Source organism: Podarcis muralis, chromosome 2, assembly GCF_964188315.1.
Source record: "Podarcis muralis chromosome 2, rPodMur119.hap1.1, whole genome shotgun sequence".
Classification (NCBI taxonomy): Eukaryota; Metazoa; Chordata; class Lepidosauria; order Squamata; family Lacertidae; genus Podarcis; species Podarcis muralis.
In genome coordinates this window covers 5,737,038-5,754,335 of record NC_135656.1, presented here as the reverse complement: position 1 = coordinate 5,754,335, position 17,298 = coordinate 5,737,038, and the positions used below count along the sequence as shown (strand labels likewise).

The 17,298-nt window shown below is 48.3% G+C and overlaps 1 long non-coding RNA gene across 1 annotated transcript; it reads left to right on the top strand.

Moving 5' to 3' along the window:
• The first annotated feature begins 6,579 nt into the window (after nt 1-6,579).
• Nucleotides 6,580-13,206, top strand: LOC114592700 (uncharacterized). Its single transcript, XR_003705513.2, has 3 exons — nt 6,580-6,608; nt 7,318-7,392; nt 12,498-13,206. It is a non-coding gene; the product is annotated as an uncharacterized LOC114592700 (long non-coding RNA).
• The last annotated feature ends 4,092 nt before the right edge of the window (nt 13,207-17,298 follow it).

Sequence of the window (17,298 nt, the reverse complement as noted above, 5' to 3'; positions counted from 1 at the left end):
GCTGGTTTGAGTCTCCCCCCCCCCCCCCACCGCAAGCTTGCTAGCAGCATACAAGCCGAGGAAGGGAAATGGTTAGTGAGCAGCTTGCCCTTGGCATGGGGACAGTGCCAGGCAGAGGACAAGCCCTAAATCCTTCTGTTCGTGCCACTCCCTTAGTTTGTGCCAGCGAGGGAAAAAAGGGAAGGCAGGCCTCCCCGTGGCACAATCCTCCGAAGAGGTAAGCTTAATTGTTAATTAACCGTGAGTCCCACGGGGCCAGGGAAGTGCCCGCAGTGGCAAGGATGGCATTTTGTTAAGGGCACAGTGGAGCGGTTCTTCCAGGGCACCTGCCCCCGTGCCCCTGTGCCGCTGGGTGTGTGCAAAACCTCCACTCCCTCCCTGCTTTGCAGATTGGCTTGGCTATGGAATAATGCCACCAAATCTCCTTAACAGAGTGACTTATTAAAGCGCTGTTTGGGGAGTGATTATCCCCTGCGCAAGAAGGTCTGGGCTTCCCCCGGGCCTGCTTGCTTGGCTTCTCCCCAGGCAAGGAAGAGGGGAAGGGGGTGGGAAAGGCATTAATTGATTCCGAAGCCTTTCTCCTGAATGTTCCATTGCATCATAGCTGATGGCAGGGGGATTAGGACTGGGTGTCATGTGATGGCCTTAACCCTTCCCGGACTGTAACTGGACACAGAGAGAAACAAGAGCCAGAAAATGTGGCAGAAACTCGTCACATTAACATATCTTTGGTGCCTCTTTTCTTTTCTTTGACTGTGTACACATTGTGCATTTAAAGCACATTGTTTCCGCCATGTGTCCTGGGAACTGTAGCTTAACCCTCACAGAGCTACAGTTCAGAGCACCCTTAGCAAACTACAGTTCCCACGATTCTTTGTGTGAAGTCATGCACTCTAAACTTGTCTTATGTACACAGCCATTGTCTTCTTCGACATCTCCATTCTTCCTGGTGGAGCTCTAATATGGCTACTCTAAATATATGGATGCATTTTAACTCCTTTTCTAATAACCGAGTATGGAAGAAAATTCACCAGTTTGTGAATTTGACGTGGTGTTTTCTTTGCAAGTTCCCTTTTCACCTGGCTGGTGGCAGTTATTTGGAGTCAAGCTTTCTAACTCCTGCTCCAATGAGTGTCATAGGAGAGTGTTTTCAAGCAGGGTTTTATGAAACCCTTAAGATTCATGAGCATCTGCTTACACAGGTTCTGCAAACATTATCATTGTCCCACTTCAAGGACATCACTTTCCTGTGCTGGCTAGTCACCTCCCTGTTCTAAAAGTGGGTTTATCCCTGAGTAACACATGTCCCAGTATAATCTCATGATGCATCTTTTGTGCTTAATTGTTCAAAAACAGTCTTTATTTGAATTTTGAAAACGTTAAACACTACGTGCTTCCAGACAGGTTTTTGTTTTGTTTTGTTTTTTGTCACGAACAGGTAATTCAGATCTGATTTTTGTGTGTACGTGATTGGCATGCAACCATCAACACACTCCATTTTTAGTTATAGATTTTTCATAGCTGTTCAGCTGTTTCCTATCTTGATGAGATGCTACATTTTTTGGTTTCTTCCCTCAACTGCCCACCCCCACCCCAATGCCACCTTATCCTGTTCCAGGCCACAGACAGCTTTAAAAAAATCACAGGTAGAGGACAAAAGTAAACTTTACCTCTCGTTATCATGCTTCACTATGGGCAAAATGAAGGCTTATGCTGTGCAGATAGATCTGGTTCCATTTATTTATTTATTTTAATGTTCATTTAAGAGTTGTGAAAAGCTTGTGTTTAGCTATACAGAAATTCTGATGCATAGGTCTTGTGCAAGATCTTGTATTATTATTTTTAAAGACCTGATGTATGTGTTGTGATTGCAGTCCTCAAGGGACTCCCTCACATGCACTGAGATCTTGGGAAAACAGCTCCTCCAAACTGGGCTGTTGAAAATTTTGACATGCCTTCGGCATGTGGTCATTGGCAGAAGTAGATGGGGAAACTGAACTTGAAAATGTAAAATAAAATAAAATTGGGTCATGGGAAACAAAATCGCCAAGTTGTGCTCAGGTGAGGAGCAGATAGAAGCAGGAGTGTGGCAATGGGGACAACCTACTAAAACATTTACCACGCATGTGACAAACAGCCCCCCCCCGCCCCCCATCTGCTGGCAAGCTTCTGCTCCAGTAGTCACTGCAGGTATATAATGGGTTATTTGTACTGAACAGCTTTTTTACAGGAGATATGGATTAAATGTAAAAAAAGAGAAAGAGAGACTTTGTGCCACCATTTTGGTGGCAAGAATGGTCATATGAACGGTGCAAAAACCTTGCATGTGTGAACAGCAACAATTCCACAATAAACTTTCACCTGGAAGTCATGTAAGGCTGCTATGCTATATCCATTTACTAGAAAGTAGACCCCAATGAACTCAGTGGGACTTACATCTGAGTAAAAAGGTAAAGGTACCCCTGCCCGTACGGGCCAGTCTTGCCAGACTCTAGGGTTGTGCGCCCATCTCACTCAAGAGGCCGGGGGCCAGCGCTGTCCGGAGACACTTCCGGGTCACGTGGCCAGCGTGACATCGCTGCTCTGGCGAGCCAGAGCCGCACACGGAAACGCCGTTTACCTTCCCGCTTGTAAGCGGTCCCTATTTATCTCCTTGCACCCGGGGGTGCTTTCGAACTGCTAGGTTGGCAGGTGCTCGGACCAAACGACGGGAGCGCACCCCGCCGCGGGGATTCGAACCGCCGACCTTTCAATTGGCAAGCCCTAGGTGCTAAGGCTTTTACCCACAGCGCCACCCGCGTCCCCTTACATCTGAGTAGATGTAACCAATTGAGCTGTAGATTTCTTATTAACAGTTGCCCTCTCATTTGGATTGGCCTCTTGGTGCCTGAGTTTTCCTTTCCAATGGAAAGCGGGGAAGATAATGGAATTTCCCCAGCTTTAAAGAACAACTGCCCCAAAGGCCTGCTTGTGATTATTTGTGTTTGTGATTGTTCAGGGAGTCTGGAAGATCCCCAAAGCTACACAGGTTGGGGATGAAGGAGCCCTTAAAGCCCAGGACTAGCAGGTGGGGGGGGTGTTAAATAGATTCTTTCCACACTAATTCTGTGCAAGGTTTTGGGAGCAATCACCATGGCGGGAAGAGTGCTCCGCAGAGGCCAAATGTTTAGGGTCAGCCTGATCCTGATCCTGGAATAATCCAAGCCTGCTGCAAATGATTTTTCAAATCCTGACATTAGATCACGGGTGTCAAACACAAGGCCCGCGGGCCGAATCCGGCCCGCCAGACCTCATCATGTGGCCCGTGTAGCGGCCGCCAGCCTTCACCTTTTATTCTCGCTTTTTTTTTTTTTGACACAAGAAAGCCGCCTCTTTAGCGCATGCGCGGCAGCCTACAAGCCAGAGAACGTCTGCCCTCTAGCGGCGCCAGCCGTTCTACACAGGAAACCTCCACTTTACATGCATTCAGGAAACCTATGTTTCTGCTTTCAGAGCTAGTTATTACTTACATTATTACAAAAAACAGTAATAATTGAATGCAGTGACAATAATTTATGATAATAAAGAGTGGACACATAGTCCTACAGATACAACCGGCCCTTTGAGGGTGACCAAACTGCTGATGTGGCCCCCGATGAATTTGAGCTTGACACCCCTGCATTAGATGATTGCATGTGGCATCAAACCTAAAATGCTTTTTGAGCATTATGCCCCACTGGTCTTGGGCTGGGTGGCAAAGATACATGCACTGAGAAGGCGAGAAGAAAGAGCTGAGGGCCAAATGCAGCCTCTCTAGCTGGCCCTCGGAGCTCTCCTTAGGCTGCCATGGCCTGCTGGAAAACATCCTTGAATCTGGATATCTCTTGCTTGCCAGAGTGGATGGAGGACAGCAACATGTTTGTCTAAGTAGAAACTAGCCAACTGTACAAGGGGGAAATTGACATTTGTTGCTCCACCTACTTTTGTCTCTGGCTCCACCCACCACTGACATGTGGCCCTCAGAAGGTTGCCCAGGGGAATGTGGCCCTTGGTTCCCTGCCCCTGCTGTAGATGAAGCCAGTGGCGAAGCTACATGCTCTGGCACGGGGGGGGGGGGGACGGAGAGCAGGCTGGGGGGTGGCATGCGTCCCGAGGGCGTGGGGCCCGGCACAGTGTGGGGGGGTGCGGCGCATGTCCAGGGGTGTGGCTGTGTTGGTACCCCCCTCCCCGATGATGCGGGCGGGGGGGCGCTTCCCCACCCCCCCCATTCCTCCACCAGTGGATGAAGCACAATGGGGAATTTAAGAGCCAATACAGAATGCAGTGCACCAGAATGACATAGGTAAGGCTGCAAGCCTTTGCTCACTCACCAGGGAATTAGTTTCAGTGAACTGACTGGAAATTAATTCCTAATAATAATAATAATAATAATAATAACAATAATACCTTTATTATCAATGTACAACCTGTGTACAATGAAATTAACTGAGCCTCCCTCCCCGCCCCCCACAAACACTCAATCTCACTGCACTCATTGCACCTTAAACATGCAGAGATCAGGCCTACCACCAAGATTTCTCCCATTGAACTTAGTGGAACTTTTTCTTAGTGAAAATATTTGAGACTGGAATGTCAGGATGCAAACAACAAACATAAATACTGCTCCTTTTTCAGTCGATTCTATGGTGCTATACTGCGGGTTTAGCAATCTTGCAAGGTGTGGGATTGGAGGACTCTAGGCCAGTGTTTCCTAAACTTCGGATAGCTGAGGCACAAAATCTATCTGAATTGAAAAGGGAAACGCAACACTCTTAGATCTGCAAAGACTAAAAAGAAACATACCCCAAATAGTAACTCATGCAGAGATGCGACAGGCAACCTCCTATGAGGGCTGGTAATTCTGGTGCATTTGTTCATCAGGTATGATTGAATTGTTTGCATATTTCAGGGGTGGGACCTGGCACTAATAGTATGTTCAGAAGCTGAGCCCTGGCTCAAATCAAGCTTTTCACAGAGCTTCATTTGAGCTAAAATATGGCATCTGTTTTCACCACTTCAGCTAATAGCTGCTCTTGTGGGGTGGGAGGGTTTGCATCAGGGAACGGATGTGGGGGAAAGGGGAGAAAGGGTTAAACCTCTTCACTTTGCTTCCTTGATCCAAAGCTCTCTCTTCTCTCTCATGTGTACACACACAAAGAACAGCTGTTTTTCAAAAGAGAAAGTGATTTTGGAGATGCACTCCTGGCTCTCCACCATCATGTATAGTTTGGGTATGTTTCCCTGGTGCAGGGAAAAGAGTGCTGGGGTCAGTCGCCAGCAGTTGCACTATCCCTCTGTATAATAGTAGCTAGTAATCACAAGTGTGGGGGACGCGGGTGGCGCTGTGGGTTAAGCCACAGAGCCTAGGACTTGCCGATCAGAAGGTCGGCGGTTCGAATCCTCACGACGGGGTGAGCTCCCGTTGCTCGGTCCCTGCTCCTGCCAACCTAGCAGTTCGAAAGCACGTCAAAGTGAAAGTAGAGGGGTGAGCTCCCGTTGCTCGGTCCCTGCTCCTGCCAACCTAGCAGTTCGAAAGCACGTCAAAGTGAAAGTAGATAAATAGGTACCGCTCCGGCAGGAAGGTAATCGGCGTTTCTGTGCGCTGCTCTGGTTCGCCAGAAGCGGCTTAATAATGCTGATCACATGACCCGGAAGCTGTATACAGTGGTACCTAGCAAGACGAATGCCTCGCAAGATGGAAAACTCGCAAGACGAAAGGGTTTTTGGTTTTTTGAGTTGCTTCGCAAGACGAATTTCCCTATGGGCTTGCTTCGCAAGACGGAAACGTCTTGCAAGTTTGTTTCCTTTTTCTTAAAACTGTTAATACAGTTGCGACTTGACTTCGAGGAGCAACTCATAGCATGCGGTGTGGTAGCCTTTTATGAGGTTTTTGAAGACTTTGGTGATTTTTGAAGCTTTTCCAAAACTTTTCCGAAACCGTGCTTCGCAAGACGAAAAAATTGCAAGACGAAAAAACTCACGGAACGAATTAATTTCGTCTTGCGAGGCACCACTGTACTGGCTCCCTCAGCCAATAAAGCAAGATGAGCGCCACAACCCCAGAGTCGGTCACGACTGGACCTAATGGTCAGGGGTCCCTTTACCTTAATCACAAGTGTGCTGCTGCACTCATGTGCTCCTCGTGGGTTTCCCACAGGCACCTGAGAGACAGCAGATCCAGGAAGGCTCTTGTTACATTCAGTCCCCCTAGCACAGGGGTCCTGAAACTAAGGCCCGCGGGCCGGATAAGGTCCAAGGGACTCGTTTATCCAGCGCACAGTAACCCCCGCCGCCTGCTCTTATCAGCGCCACGCTGCCCACTTCCAGGTCGGAGGAGCACTGGAAATAGCTTGTGCACATGCGCAAGCATTATTTGTGCATGCGCAAGTGTTATTTGTGCATGCACAAGTGTTATTTCCAGTGCACATCCGGGTTGGAAGAGGCCCGTGCACATGCACACAAGCTATTTCCAGTGCTCCTCCGACCCGGAAGTTCGCCGGAAATAGCGTGCGCGCACGTGTATGGGCACACGCATCCCCACCCTCTGGCCCGCTGTGAGATTGGCGCTGGAGACACTGGCCCGAGGCGCGGTAAGTTTGCTGACCCCTGCCTAGCACAAGCAACCAGGATCTGCCACCTAAGGGACTTTCTTTCTTTGGAATCTTTCCTTGCCATGCATAGCGACACAGGCTCGCTCCCCATCTTCCGTCGCCTCCTATTCCAAACAGTGGCGCAGCTCTGTTGCATTATGCAGCTACTGCATCTCTCCCCTCCTCTGTAGAGAGGCCTGCGTCCCACTCCTGAGCCGGGAAATCACGGCCACGTGCAATTTGCCAGCTCAGTTTGCAGAGCTTGGTGAGGTTAATTATTACAACAGCTCCCCCCCCTTTTCCGTTTCTTTCTTTTTGCTGGGAGATTCCAGAGCAGCGATAAGAAGAACCCGGCCAACACATCTCAGAGGGCTTAACGTTCATTAACTGAACGCCACAGTCTGCCATGATGAAGCAAGCTGAACCAATTCTCCTGTGTCAAGGAAGGGAGACTGAGGCTGGGAAAACGGGGTGGGAGAGTTACCCAAGGTCACAGAGTGATTTATCAGGCAAGACAGGAACAGAAAGGTTTGCCAGAATCACCATGTTTTTAAAGGGACTGTCCCTATTACCCCAGAACATTTCAGAACGCTACAGCACTAGAGAACAGACACCACAACTTATTTTTAATGCTCCCCCCCTCCCTCACTCCCTTAGCAGCACTTAGGTCCTGGCCTCTAGCCATCTGTTTTTCTTCCTTGTAATTTAGGTCTTCTGACATGGAATTCTCCACACTGAGACTCAATTCTGGAATCTGGAGTTAAATGAATGTGTCACATCACATGTAAGCATTGCTGTTTAGCTGTGGAACCATTCTCCGTGCTTCCCCTTACAGTTCTACAATGCAGTGGTGCCCCAGAATGAGAGAATAATGGACAGCTGAAGCAAAGTGCTGGGCTTCTACAGACATAAACCAGTTCCATAGCCTTTCCCTCTTCCTAGGAACTTTTAATTCTGAGGCAGTGAACAATGGATCAATTCAAATGCAGACAACAATCTGGTGTGCAAAAGAAGTTAGCCATCCCTGTACTAGATATGAAAACAATATATTGTGGTGTTGGAACAGGATTGTGCACATGCAGTCGGTTGATAAGGTTGGGATAAAGGTGGCAGCCCTAAACGCTCCCCCCCCTTTTAAAAATAGGTCCCCCAATGTGATTCTGTGATGCACCAAGAAGTGTGGTGGGTTGTGATCCCACTCCCCACCCCCCGCAAAGGTACATAGGAGAAGAAGATAAGGTCCCATCACACAAGGAAAATCTCCAACATTTCCTAGGCAAAAACTGGGACATTTGTAAACTGTCCTCACCCAAAGTAACATAAGGCACACCTCATTTCATTCCGTAAGATGCCCTTTTTTGAATACCATATATATTTAACTTGCTATAGCCTGACTTACAATGTGTGTTAAATACCCCCTTTAAAAAACAAATCCCAAACCTTTAGAACAGGCATAGGCAAACTCTGTCCCTCCAAATGTTTGGGACTACAATTCCCATCATCCCTAGCTAACAGGTCAGGGATGATGGGAATTGTAGTCCCAAACATCTGGCAGGCTGGAGTTTGCCTATGCCTGCTTCAGAATATATATTATTCAATTTATTCATTCAGACCAAGAAAGCCTCATTTCACAGGGTCTGAAATGGTTTGTTTAATCTAACAATGTGTCTGGTTGTACTTATGATGGGACAACTGCAGTTCAAGCACATCAGCAACATGCTGTGAGTGGTGGTGGTGAATGGGCAGCTAGGACACGCCTGAAGATGCTGCAAACATTTTGAAAAAGGCTTCCCACAAAGGCGTGTGACTTACTTGGGACATGTACCAAAAAAGACAGACTGTTCCTGGTAAATAGAAACAGGGAGCGTATGTGAATGTTGGGTGCTGGGGACACACAGAAGGGGAAGGAGTGCTGTCCTTGTGCTCTGCTCAGAAACTTCCCAGAGGCAAATCTGGCTTGGCTGCTGTGGGAACAGAATGCTGGACGAGGGGGACCTTTCATCTGATCCAGCGAGCCTTTACACCATAAAGCCTTTCGTTTGAGGTTCCTGGAAGGGTTGGCGTTAGGAGAGCTGCCGTGATTTAGGCAGTACCCAGCTTGGACTTGCTTTCTGCAAATTTCTGATGGCAGAGGGCAGCTCTGAATTCTGCCCCCTAATGAGCGGAGGTCACAGCCTTCTGGCTAGTCTCTCATTCCATTAGAGAGAATTAAGAGGGAGACCAAAAGTCATGGAATGAGGCTTTGACCCTGGGCTGGCCTGCGCTGCATTCCCACCCTGAGCGATCTGATCTAAGGGGGCTTCAGACTTCCCTGAAAGGCTTCTGTGTAGAGGAGCAGAGGTCAGAAGTGACTTCTTCCCAACTCCCGTTCGCAGTGCGTTTGTGCCAAGCTTTAAAACAGCAGCAGCTGAAGCAGGAAACGGGCCGCTTGAACAATAGCCCTTTGCAAATCCATGTCCCCAAGGGTTTCAATCCGAGATGGAGCCAACCCGGAACTCTCCAGGCTTAAACCATCGGGGACTTCAGGGGATGAGGGTGGGGGAGGGAGGAGAGTGGGAGAGAGAATCCAGCCCTGATTGGAATCTTGAAAGATGAATCATGTTAAGATTTTGAAGAAACTTTCTCTTCTCCACTCCTCCCACGCCAGACGCTTTCCTGCGTTTTACTGAAAGGAGGATTCATGGCCTCTCCTCTCACCCCCACCCAAAAGTGACTGCTGGTGTAGTTTACTCCTCTTATGCTCAAGTCCTTGGAAATTCATGCGGCGAGAAGCCCACAAGCCCACGGAAATAGTGCTGAACTGGCTCCACTGAGGAGCGGAAGGGAGATGTCGGCACGTGAGAATGAGAACCAAAGTATGCAGGGAATCAAAAATAAAATAAAATCTGCCCAACAGCCCAGTGAGCTAAGCATGGAGTGCAGAACAATTTCAGTTAGAAAGCTGAAATGGAAAACATGGTTTCTCTATAAGGGAAAAGGCAGTCTGGAGTGCTCCTTTCAGGTGAGAAGGGTATACAGCATCGTTTAGTATATAAAACGTATTAACTGTATCTTCAGAAGACAGCACATACATGTGTGGCTCCCAGGCAAACAACCTTCCAGACTGCCAAAACAGCAGACAGATCTTTATTTTTCTTCTAAAGAGAGAGCTGTAGGCAATTTGGAAAAGAGTGCATGCACCACTTTTGTGCATGCACCACTTTTGCCTACAGAAAGCATATTTTTGTGCCTTCTCAAAAATATGCAAATACACAAAACCTGTTCAGCCAAAGGAAGCAAAATGCACGAGGGCAAAGCATACCATGGAAAGTGAAGAGTTTCTGTGTTCACCACAGTGCCCTCCATCGGGATTGACTAATAATTCAGTCCCTTGTGGCGCCCACCAGCCCAAGTGCTTGGGGAAAGGCTTCCTGGCTTCTCTTGCAAAGTCACCATGCCTGAAGGGGCTAACCCTGCTCCCAAAGCAAACCTCCCCAACTTGGAGGACAGGGAAGAGCCAACACCAAGGATCCACAGGCATCCAGGGCTTCTGGTCGCCTAGCAACCGGCCCCATGCCTGCTCAGCTTGGGATTCCATTGATCCAAATTACGCTGTCAACAAAGTTGCTGTGGCAACCGGTGGAGGGGGTGAAAGTTGGTGGAGGACATCTTGTTTCAAGAAGGGCTGAAGGCCCCCCAGCACAGGGGGAGAAAGAACGGAAATCCAGAGAACCAATCAGATGCAGATCACTCTGAGATCTATGAATGAAGGACAATATACAAATTCAATCAATAATAATAATAGTCCGTGGAAACCCTCAGGGGCAACCAAGCCTCTCATGTTCTCCATGGCCTTTGCACATTTGCATCTATCACTCCATGGGAAAGGAGTCCATGGGGGTGATTATGATGGGGAGAAGTCTTTGGTTCTGTCTTGGGCCCGGTCTTATTCAACATCTTTATCAACGACTTGGATGATGGACTCAAGGGCATCCTGATCAAATTTGCAGATGACACCAAACTGGGAGGGGTGGCTAACACCCCAGAGGACAGGATCACACTTCAAAACGACCTTGACAGATTAGAGAACTGGGCCAAAACAAACAAGATGAACTTTAACAGGGAGAAATGTAAAGTATTGCACTTGGGCAAAAAAAATGAGAGGCACAAATACAAGATGGGTGACACCTGGCTTGAGAGCAGTACATGTGAAAAGGATCTAGGAGTCTTGGTTGACCACAAACTTGACATGAGCCAACAGTGTGACACGGCAGCTAAAAAAGCCAATGCAATTCTGGGCTGCAACAATAGGAGTATAGCATCTAGATCAAGGGAAGTAATAGTGCCACTGTATTCTGCTCTGGTCAGACCTCACCTGGAGTACTGTGTCCAGTTCTGGGCACCACAGTTCAAGAAGGACACTGACAAACTGGAACGTGTCCAGAGGAGGGCAGCCAAAATGGTCAAAGGCCTGGAAATGATGCCTTATGAGGAACGGCTAAGGGAGCTGGGCATGTTTAGCCTGGAGAAGAGGAGGTTAAGGGGTGATATGATAGCCATGTTCAAATATATAAAAGGATGTCATATAGAGGAGGGAGAAAGGTTGTTTTCTGCTGCTCCAGAGAAGCGGACACGGAGCAATGGATCCAAACTACAAGAAAGAAGATTCCACCTAAACATTAGGAAGAACTTCCTGACAGTAAGAGCTGTTCGACAGTGGAATTTGCTGCCAAGGAGTGTGGTGGAGTCTCCTTCTTTGGAGGTCTTTAAGCAGAGGCTTGACAACCATATGTCAGGAGTGCTCTGATGGTGTTTCCTGCTTGGCAGGGGGTTGGACTCGATGGCCCTTGTGGTCTATTCCAACTATGATTCTATGATTCTATGATTCTATGAATGGACTATGGCAGGATTATATCTAACCCTCGTGTGGGTTCAGGAGGTGATGGGAGTGAAGGCAAAAGAGGCTAGCCTTGGTCTAATCCAGGGGCGGGGAACCTGTAAACGAAGAATCAGGATGAATGGTTCAGGCACCAGGAAGAAGGGCTGTGGAGTGTAGCCATACTGCTGCTGAAATTCCATGCTCTTGCTGCTCAGATAGACTGCTCTTGCTCGGAAAGCCTTTGGGTGAAAAAACCTGCTAACTGTTACTGTACAGGGTCTCTCCCCACTTCTCCAAACAATAGCTGGATGTCTTTTTATGGGCTAGACTGCACGCACTTGGCCAATGGAAACATGCCAATCAGTCTGGTCTGCTGCCCTCACTAAGCCTCCGAGCAAGGGAACACCGCATTATTTAGCATTCATTTAATACCTGTCAATATATTGCATTATCTTGGATGTTCAATATGGCCCATCACCATATTGGGTTGCACCTATGGCAGGTGCACCTATTGCTCTAACCAAACGCTTTAGTTAATTACTGAATCCTGCTGTGGGTGTTTACAAGTGTCTATATATGAATGTTTGGTTGTGTGGGAGTGCCTACATGTTTGTAAGTGGATTTGTACATTTGCACATCAAATTCCAGAAGTGGTCCAGCCCAGGTAAGGCTTAGCTCAGTAACCTACATTTTACTTATTCATTTATTGCATTTTTATCCCATTTTTCCTCGAAGGACCTCGAGGTCGAGTACTTGGTTCTCCGCTCCTCATTTTACCCCCTGTGTGGTAGGATAGGCTGAGATACAGTGACTGGCCCCAGATCACCCAGTGACATTCATGGCTGAGTGGGGATTCAAACCCTGGTTTCCCAGGTCACAGTCCAGCACTCTAACCACTACACCATGCCCTTTGCCATGCAATGTTGCCAACTTTCCCCCTGGGCACTGCAGCTGTGTTTTTCCAAAGCAGCTTGATGCACAAACATTATCTTCACCTGATTCTTCCCATTGAGCTGTCTTTTCTTTTTCAGGCACAGGAGCGGGCCTGTCGGGATCATTTTCTGATCAGTTGGCAACCTGATTGCCGGGGAACCTTTGCACGAACATTGTGTTGAGTCAGAAACTCCAGCCCTGAGCCCGCCTATTAAGTTGCCTGTAAAATGGAGGTATTGTTCGTTGCCAAGTGAAATTCTTTCCACTGAGCATAGCCATGCACTGTGGGAACAATCACACACAGGAAAGCTTGATCCCAAAATTAACATGTGCAGTCATCACATTACTGGATGCCATAAAAACAAATAAGCTAATGATTTATATATGCTTTCTTCCCAGCCATTGTGGGTATATTTCGGTAAATGACAAGCAGGGCTGAGCAGGCAGCAAGTAGGCAGGACTCCATGGCTGAGTTTGCTAAAAGTCACAAGGAAACTTCCTCGCCATTGAATAACCATTGTGTACAGCCAGTACACAAGGACTTAGATGTTTACACTAGATTTGAAAACAATCCCTTTACCTGTGTACTCTGGCTTAGACATTCCTCAAACACATTTTTTCAGACAGGCTTCCAGGTCCTTCTGAAAAGCTTCTCAAGTTTTGCCAGTTAAGTTGCACAATCAGATAAGCCCAATGATAGCAAAACTCCCAGAGCCTCTAAACTCAGGCTGCCATTTTTAAAACCACTGTTGCTTTTGGCTATAAGAGTTTGCCTAGTGGTAGAGCAGATGTTATTAGTGCAGAAGGTCCCAGATTCAATTGCCAGCATCTTTAGTTGGAGAGGGGGGGGAGACCCCTGTTTGAAACCCTGAAGAGCGTTGGCAGGCTAGATGAGCCAATGGTTTTACTCAGTGTAAGGCAGCTTCCTACGTTCCTGTGATCCTGATCCAGCCCCTCTGCAGACAACGGTCAACTGCTGAAGTTTCACAAAATGTGTAGAAGAAGTTTGATTGCTCAGAAGTGTGAACACGGCCAACACCCAAGGCCTGGACCAGTAGAGAAGATTCAGATAGGCAGCATTTGTGTATGGAGTCCAGGCTAAACAGATGCAGTGGCCTAGTAGCACAAGTGCTCCTCTTGACAGTCCCGCTTTGCCACCCCAACTCCCCGAGAAGAGTCAATAGCCAAGTCCCCAGCGAGAGTCCAACAGTGTAGGCAGCTGTGTCGATCCATTATGATTACATGCATAGACAAACGACACACACACACACACCAAAGGGGAGCAGTACATAGCACAATACCCATTTAACAGGATCATCATGACTGCAATCCTATACATGGTTTCCTGGGAGTTGTTAGCTTCTGTCTGTCTTGAGAGGCAATGGAGAGCACTCCCGAGGATGAAGACCTCCCTGTACCATAGGGACCTCCCTGGGGCACAATCCTGGGCAGTGTGTATGGAGGTCCTGGGCTGTCCGGACAACAAGACCCCTCCACCTTGGCCTTGCTGCGGTGGTCCAAAGCAGAGCAATACGTTTGGCACCAGCTTGGCTGCAGGAGTTGCAGGAAGGAGGCAGACAAGGCACCATCCAATCATCTGAGGGACTCCACTCTGGATTTGTGTAGGGTTTGCTCCTTCGCCTTTTCTTCTCCTGAAGATCTCCTGCAAGGCAGTGGAGGTTTAGGATCAGAGTTCTTCTCCCTGATGGCCTACCTTCCCAGGTGGATGAGCCCCACTTGCTCCTCACAGCATGTGCAGAATCTGCCTTCTTGACAGTTGGACCCACGACTGGTCTCATCTGCTCAGTCTGCCGGAGCCTGTCTTCACATGCTGGGGAATAAGCTCCATTAAATCCAGGGGTGTTTACTACTGACTGCATAGATTCAACTCACAAAACACATTTGAGAAGGGGTGGGGGAATTGTGTCCCTTCAGGTGTTCATGGAATTCCTATCAGACAGGCTGACCAGTGGTCAAGGTTGATGGGGGCTGAGGTCTAGCAACCCCTGGAAGGCCACAGGCTCCCCACCCCAGCATTTAACAAAAGACAGTCTGCCAAATGCAACCTCTAGCTTTCAACTAGAAATGCCTACAAACCAGCAAATAGGTATTACGGCTTAAATTTTCTGCCTTCCTCTATGCCAGGCATGGCCAAACTTGGCCCACCAGCTGTTTTGGGACTACAGTTCCCATCATCCCTGACCACTGGTCCTGTTAGCTAGGGATGATGGGAGTTGTATTACCAAAACAGCTGGAGGGCCAAGTCTGGCCATGCCTGCTCTATGCTGCTCAGTCACAAACAAACTTCAAAGCCACATTACCACCTCATTCACTTTCCAGGGCAAAGAGGGTCCATCAATGGCCCTGCCACTCCTTCTGATTCTGAAAAACAGTCCTGGATATGTGCTCTCTTGCATTCACCTTCCTCTACACCTCTGGGAAAGCTAAGGCTAGGACTTGATGCAACTCACAAGACAGAGCAAAGAATTGAGCTCAACTGAAAGCCAGGAGGGATGTAGTAGTGGTTAGAGTGTCAGGCTAGCAGAGAAGATGTGCTCCGGTTCTGCTTGCAGTGGTTGTCCACTGTGAGAACAAGATGTTGGAGTAGATGGACCATTGGCCTGATCCATCAGAGCTCTCTTCTCGGGTTCTTATGACAAGAGTCACATCTGGTTGGTCTGCCTGCTATTACATCCTCTGGAAAGCTGCCCAAGAGGGAATGTGATCCATGGGCTCAAAGAGCCTCGCGCATCCCCATCTCTGCTGTGCCCACAATGCTAGAGTGGGTGCCCTTCAAGCAATGCAAGCACCCATCTAGCAGGAGGAAGGAACTGAGCCACAAGGAAAGAAACAGTTTTGGTGTGAAGATCTCAACTGTACGTGCCATAGTTCCGATAACCACAACAAAACGCTGCTCTTGGGATTTCATCTCAAGTTGTGCAGATGAGATCAAAGGTATGGAAATATGTTACTGTGGTATGAAATTGCCCAGGAACCGTTGCCAGGCTACCTTGGTGTTACTCTTGGTAGAACGCCTACCTCTCCACAGCACATTAAGCAGGTGAGCAATGCAATCAACTCCTGTGTGAAAGTGATCCAGGGGCTGACAGGTGCAAGGAAAACGGGGAACATCTATGAAGGTGCCTTTCTACTGAGTCAGACCATTGGGCCTCCAGCTCAGTGCTGAAGTGCCGGGGCTTGAACATGGGGGCTTTTACACAAATGTGCTTTTCCTGGTGAGCTAAAGCCTCATTCCTGCGGTGCCTGGGCATTAGTGCTCGTCACCAGCAATTTTATGGCTAGACAACATCAATGCTCATTTGCAGCCATGCCTGGTTTAAGGTCGTACTGTGCTGTCCCCTGCACTCCCAAAATTGCCTGTGTGTGGGAGGGGGAGTCAGGAGAGCCCCCAGAACAGCATAGGGGAGGAGGACAGGGCAGATAGTTCCCTCAGGCAAGCACTGATGGAGCAATTTGCTCAGTGCTGTGTTGCAACTTCTCGCAATATTTAGAGCTGGCATAGGCAATGTGGTTCTCAGTGGTTCTCAGGCTCCAACTCCCACCAGCCCCCACCAGCAAGGACAATGGTCAGGGGTGATGAGATTTGTGCTCCAGCAGCATCTGAAGGCACCCCTAATTTGTAGCCTTCTGGATCGATATGAGAGAGAGAAGCTTGCCGGCTTTGGGGGGAAATCTAGAAAGGGCTCTCTCTCTGATAAGTATAAGGATTCCTCTGAGCGTAGGGTGACCGGGTGCAGGAGAGGGCAGGGCTCTTGCACTTTCATCGTTGCATGGAAAAGGGGAATGCACCTGCTGATATTCCCTCTTCTGCACAGATATCAGAAGATGCAGGATCCCTGCCCTCTTTTGCAGCTGAGCACTCTGTCTGTGTGCAAGTTAATAAAGTGATTCCTGCATTGCAGGGGGGGGGGACTAGATGACCCTACACAACGTTGTAATTCTATGATTCTGTGATTCATGAATTAATGCCATCTCGGTGACCCATAGCCTCTTGCTCCTTTGTGACAGAATGTGACTATTAATCACATTAAGTCATCAAATGGCAGATGCGGCTATGAAGTTGCACAATGAGCTTGAAGAAACCCTGTTGTGTGAGCGAGGAAAACCCTCCAAGTCCCCTACCTGCCCGCGCACTGTCTCGCCAGAGTGGTTGCATGCTCTAGTTATCTCTCACTTGGACTACTGCAATGCGCTCTATGTGGGGCTACATTTGAAGGTGACCCGGAAACTACAACTAATCCAGAATGCGGCAGCTAGACTGGTGACTGGGGGCGGCCGCCGAGACCACATAACACCGGTCTTGAAAGATCTGCATTGGCTCCGAGTACGTTTCCAAGCACAATTCAAAGTGTTGGTGCTGACCTTTAAAGCCCTAAACGGCCTTGGCCCAGTATACCTGAAGGAGCGTCTCCATCCCCATCGTTCTGCCTGGACACTGAGGTCCAGCTCCGAGGGCCTTCTGGCGGTTCCCTCACTTTGAGAAGCAAAGCTACAGGGAACCAGGCAGAGGGCCTTCTCAGTAGTGGCACCCGCCCTGTGGAACCCCCTCCCTTCAGATGTCAAAGAGATAAACAACTACGTATCTGACATTTAGAAGGCAGCCCTGTTTAGGGAAGCTTTTAATGTTTAACAGACTATTGTATTTTAATATTTTGTTGGAAGCTGCCCATAGTGGCTGGGGAAACCCAGCCAGATGGGCAGGGTATAAATAATAAATTATTATCATCATTATTATTAAGTCAACCACAGCAGAGCAGCAGCTCAACAGAGGCCTTCCTGACCCTGTCCTATCTGAAGCTGTGGAAGTTTCCGCTCACAGCATATAGGGTTCCCAACTTTTTTAAAGATTGTCCCTCCCCATTCCTGTGCCTCTTCCAA